The 6,000-nt window shown below is 37.0% G+C and overlaps 1 long non-coding RNA gene across 1 annotated transcript in view; it reads right to left on the bottom strand.

The window, feature by feature from the left end:
• Window positions 1-4,318: 4,318 nt before the first annotated feature.
• Window positions 4,319-6,000, bottom strand: part of LOC132661495 (uncharacterized) — a 67,405-nt gene continuing 65,723 nt past the window's right edge. The window contains exons 3-4 of the long non-coding RNA XR_009602257.1: window positions 4,952-4,994; window positions 4,319-4,603 (exon numbers count right to left, since the gene is read on the bottom strand). This is a non-coding gene — a long non-coding RNA (uncharacterized LOC132661495). The remainder of the gene's footprint in view (window positions 4,604-4,951; window positions 4,995-6,000) is intronic.

Genomic DNA, 6,000 nt, shown 5'->3' with positions numbered 1-6,000 from the left:
ATCAATGTGATACACCACATTAATTAAAGAAAGGACAAGAACCACATGATCCTCTCAATAGATGCAGAGAAAGCATTTGACAAAATACAGCATCCTTTCTTGATAAAAAGAAAGGATGGGATAGAAGGGGGATAGAAAGTAGGGATAGAAGGATCATACCTCAAGATCATAAAAAGCCATATATGAAAGACCCACCACTAATATCATCCTCAATGGGGAAAAACTGAGAGCTTTCTCCCCAAGGTCAGAAACACATCAGGGATGTCCACTCTTGCCACTGTTATTCAACATGATATTGGAAGTCCCAGCATCAGCAATCAGACAACACAAAGAAATAAAAGGCATCCAAATTGGCAAGGAGGAAGTCAAACTTTCACTCTTCACAGACAACATGATACTCTACATGGAAAACCCAAAAGATTCCACCAAAAACCTGCTAAAACTGATCAAGGAATTCAGCAAAGTCGTAGGATATAAAATCAATGCACAGAAATTGGTTGCATTTCTATACACCAATAATAAAGCAACAGAAGGAGAAATCAAGGAATCGATCCCATTTACAACTGCACCAAAAACCATAAAATACCTAGGAATAAACCTAACCAAAGAGGTGAAAAATCTATACATTGAAAACTATGGAAAGTGTATGAAAGAAATCAAAGAAGACACAAAAAATGGAAAAATATTCCATGCTCATGGATTAGAAGAACAAATATTGTTAAAATGTCAATACTAAGCAAAGCAATCTACAGATTCAATACAATCTCTATCAAAATAACACCAGCATTCTTCACAGAGCTAGAACAAACAATCCTAAAATTTGTATGGAGCCAGAAAAGATCCCGAATAACCAAAGCAATCCTCAAAAAGAAAACCAAAGCTGGAGGCATCACAATTCCAGACTTCAAGCTGTATTACAAAGCTGTAATCATCAAGACAGTATGGTACTGACACAAAAACAGACACTTAGATCAATGGAACAGAATAGAGAACTCAGAAATTGACCCACAAACATATGGCCAACTAATCTTTGGCAAAGCAGGAAAGAATATCCAATGGAATGAAGACAGTCTCTTTAGCAAGTGGTGCTGGGAAAACTGGACAGAAACATGCACAAGAATGAACCTGGATCACCTTCTTACACCATATACAAAAATAAACTCAAAATGGATGAAAGACTGAAATGTAAGACAGGAAGCCATAGAAATCCTAGAGGAGAAAGCAGGCAAAAACCTCTTTGACCTCGGCTGCCGCAACTTCTTACTCAACATGTCTTTGGAGGCAAGGGAAACGCAAAAATGAACTATTGGAACCTCACCGAGATAAAAAAAACTTCTACACAGTGAAGGAAACAATCAGCAAAACTAAAAGGCAACCGACAGAATGGGAGAAGATATTTGCAAATGACATATCAGATAAAGGGTTAGTATCCAAAATCTATAAAGAACTTATCAAAGTCAACACCCAAAAAACAAATAATCCAGTGAAGAAATGGGAAAAAGACATGAATAGACATTTTCCAAAGAAGACACTCAGATGGCTAATGGACACATGAAAAAACGCTCCACATCACTCATCATCAGGGAAATACAAATCAAAACCACAGTGAGATACCACCTCACACCTGTCAGAAATGGCTAAAATTAACAACTCAAGCAATGACAGATGTTGGTGAGGATGCGGAGAAAGAGGAACTCTCTTGCACTGCTAGTGGGAATGCAAACTGGTGCAGCCACTCTGGAAGACAGTATGGAGGTTCCTCAAAAAATTAAAAATAGAAATACCCTTCGACCCAACAATTGTACTACTAGGTATTTATCCAAAGGATGTGGGTGTACTGCTTTGAAGGGGCACATGCACCCCAATGTTTATAGCAGTGCTATTGACAATAGCCAAAGTATGGAAAGAGCCTAAATGTCTATCGACAGATGAATGGATAAAGAAGATGTGGTATATATATATATATATATATATATATATATATATATACACACACACACACACACACACACACACACACACACACACACAATGGAGTATTACTCAGCAATCAAGAAGAATGAAATCTTGCCATTTGCAATAATGTGGATGGAACTAGAGTGTATTATGCTCAGCAAAATTAGTCAGAGAAAGACAAATATCATATGACTTCACTCATTTGTGGAATTTAAGATACAAAACAGATGAACATAAGGGAAGGGAAGCAAAAATAATATAAAAACAGGAAGGGGGACAAAACATAAGAGACTCTTAAATACAGAGAACAAACTGAGGGTTGCTGCAGGGATTGTGGGTGGGGGGGATGGCTAAATGGGCAAGGGGCATTAAGGAGGACACTTGTTGGGATGAGCACTGGGTGTTATATGTAGGGGATGAATCACTGGATTCTACTCCTGAAATCATTATTATACTATATGCTAACTAACTTGAATGTAAATTAAAAAAGAGTAAATAATAAAAAAATTTCCTTTTTAAAAAAATGTTTATTTTTGAGAGAGAGAGAGAGTGAGAGAGAGTGCATGTGTGAGTTGGGGAGGGGCAAAGAGAGAGGGAGACAGAGAATCTCAAGCTCTGTCAGCACAGAGCCCGATGCGGGCCTCGAACTCACAAACTGGGAGATCATGACCTGAGCTGAAACCAAGAGTCAGATGCTTAATCTACTGAGCCACCCAGGTGCCGCAGTAGTAATTTCTTTGATACTGGCCATGGAAACATTTTTCTAGATATGTCTCTCTGCAAGGGAAACAAAAGCAAAATTAAACTATTGGGACTACATCAAAATAAAAAGCTTTTGCACAGTGAAAGAAACCATCAAGAAAACAAAATGACAACCCAAAGGGAGAAGATGTTTACAAATGATATATCTGACAAGGTGCTAATATCAAACATACAAAAAGAACTTCTACAACTCAACACCAAAACCACAAATAATCCAATTAAAATTGGGCAGAGGACCTAAACAGAAAATTTTCCAAAGACCTCCAGATGGCCAACAGACACATGAAAAAGATGCTCAACATCACTGATCATTGGGAAATGCAAACTGAAACCATAATGAGATACCACTTTACACCTGTCAGAATGGCTAAAATAAAAAACACAAGAAATAACAGGGAGAAAAAGAAACTTTCCCACTATTGGGGGGAATGCAAAATGATGTAGCCATTGTGGAAAATTGTATGGAAGTTTCTAAAAAAATTAAAAATAGAAATACCATATAATCCAGTAATTCCACTACTGGGTGTTTACCCAAAGGATATGAAAACACTAATTCGAAAACATACATGCACCTCTGTATTTACTGAAGCATTATTTACAATAGCCAAGATAGGGAAGCAACCCACGTGTCCATCGATAGGTGAATGGATAAAGAAGATGAGGTATATATACACAATGGACTATTATTCAGCCATAAAAACCATGAAATTTTGCCATTTGCAACAACATGGATAGATTTGGAGGGTATAATCCTAAGTGAAATAAGTCAGTCTGAGTAAGACAAATATCACAGGATTTCGCTCACGTGTGGAATTTAAGAAACAAAACAAATGAACAAAGAAAGAAAGAAACACACAAACAACAGCAACATAAAAAAAAAAACCAGACTCTTAAATAAATATAGAGAACAAACTAGGGGCTATCAGAGGGGAAGGGAGTTGGGGGGGTTGTTGAAATAGATAAAAGGGATTAAAGAGTACATTTATCTTCATGAGCACTGAGAAATGTATAGAATTGTTGAATCATATTGCATAACTGAAACTAATATAACACTATATGTTAGTTATACTTGAATAATAACTTGAAAAACAATATACTTGCTGTAATGCTGCAAGACAGCTTCAGAACAAGAAGCCTGTCCTCCCTCTGAACAAGATTGCTCCCCAAGTCTCTCACATATAGACTCTAAACTGCCACTTGATTACCAGTTTGGGGAAACATCAAGTTATATTCAAAATGTATATTTAAAAATTACAAACGTATTAAATAACTTAATGGTCATATGTTTTACAAAGTAACATTGAAAGTTTTTTATATGTTCATTTAGATACAGTGTCTAAACGTGAATTTTTGAAAGAACTCATAAAGGGAAAGGTCAATACATAACTTTTGTACAAGAACCAATTAATCACAGTGAAATTAAAAACGGCAGGAAAAATATTTGTGTTAAGTGTTAGGGAAAGGGATTATTATGTATAAAATACAAAAGTTTACTCTAACATATATAAGTATCATAAATGCCCCCTTAATGGCAAATGACCTGAACAGAATGAAATGCTGATAGTGAGCAAGTGGGAAAATATTCAGGCCATAACAAAACTCAAACAACAAGATATATTTTTCCATCTATTAACTTGGCAAAGAAGATGTAACAGTAATACTGGCAGAGTGTGCAATAAATTGATGTGCTCATCCCTTTCTGACAGCTGATATAAAACAGGAACTTGAGGGTATATATTAAGAACCATAAAACTGTTCACACCCTTTGACCCAGTAATTTTCATTCATTGTAATTTAGGTGAAGGAGCTGATTGATGAGGAGGGCAATCCCTAGATGTGAGGCTCTTCATTGTGGCATTTTCTATAATAGCAGAGATGCATTCACCTAAATGTCCAACAATAGAAAAAGTACAAACAGGTAAGTCGTAGTACATTAACTGGATGGAATATTCTGCAGTTAACAGAAAAAAATAACTATGAAGAATATCAGATAGGTAAGGAGCTGTTCAAAATAGCATTTTGAAAACCAAAATATCCAATTATGTAGATGATTTGATTATAGCACTGTTAAATATGCCAGTATGTAGATAAGGACGATGAGGGAGAAAAGAAAAACAGATTGTGTTTGTTCCTTCTCTTTCTCTTCAAATCACGAAACTGGTAATTTTTCTTTTGGCATCGACACGCTCCTCTACCTGCATCGTTCCCTCTTTTATTCATTTCTCTGTCTTACCCATTTTTTGAACGAGCATGCTTTTCCCGGGTATCCACGTCACCTAGAAAGAAAATCAACAGATACTTTATTCATTAATTATGGAGCCTTTATTTTGTATTCAGCAATGGGATACAATAATGGTTAAGATCTATTTCCCTCTGCTCATTGAGCTCACCATTTACACACACATGGATAAAGAGATATTTGCTATATAGTACAGAAGTTCAAAAACTGATAGAAAAAAAAAAGGAAGCTAACTAGGAACCAGAATTCTTAGGAGTCAAATGTTTTATCTCTTCAATGGGATTTTTCATTTCAAAGGGCTCAAGGGATTTGCATTTTTAATTACTCCACTTTTCTCTGACAGCACACTTTCTTGCTCCTCCCCCAGAGACATAAAAATGCTCCTCTCTGGGGTACCTGGGTGGCTCAGTGGGTTGAGCATCCAATTTAGGCTCAGATGATGATCTTGCAGTTTCTGAGTTCAAGCCCCACATCAGGCTTGCTGCTGTCAGCACAGAAACCACTTGGATACTCTGTCCCCCTCTCTCTGCCTTCCCTTGCTCATGCTCTTGCTCTCAAATATAAAAACTAAAAAAAAAAAAAATGTTCATCTCTCCTCCAAGGCAAAAATCGAGTTTTTACTTCCACACTCCTTCTCATTATTATTCCTATAACTCTCCTTCCTTTTAGTCAGGATTCCATATGTGTTTCTAATTCCATGCACTCATCCATCCAGTAATGATTATTGACCATTAACCAGAGATGTACCAGCTCTGGACTAGGTGGCCTCTGGGGCAGAGGTAAAGCAGTAGAAGATTCCTGACCACTGGCTCCTTAGGGAACAAATGAGGCAGGATTTGACCCCATCTAGGGAGAGGTAGCCAGACCTGGGACCTCATGACACTCTGACCAAACTGCACAGTAGACCCTTGGGCAAGAAAATACAGCATGGAGGGTTTTTGAAAATCTGTTTTTTATCAACTTCTTCGCCACCACTGTCATTTAGACAACCTCTTCTCAGGTCCCAAACCTTAAGACACATCTCTGCTATTTCCTTACCTTCT

This window comes from Panthera onca, chromosome D1, assembly GCF_046562875.1.
Source record: "Panthera onca isolate mPanOnc1 chromosome D1, mPanOnc1 haplotype 2, whole genome shotgun sequence".
In the NCBI taxonomy this organism is placed as follows: Eukaryota; Metazoa; Chordata; class Mammalia; order Carnivora; family Felidae; genus Panthera; species Panthera onca.
This window is presented reverse-complemented; position numbering and strand designations above follow the sequence as displayed.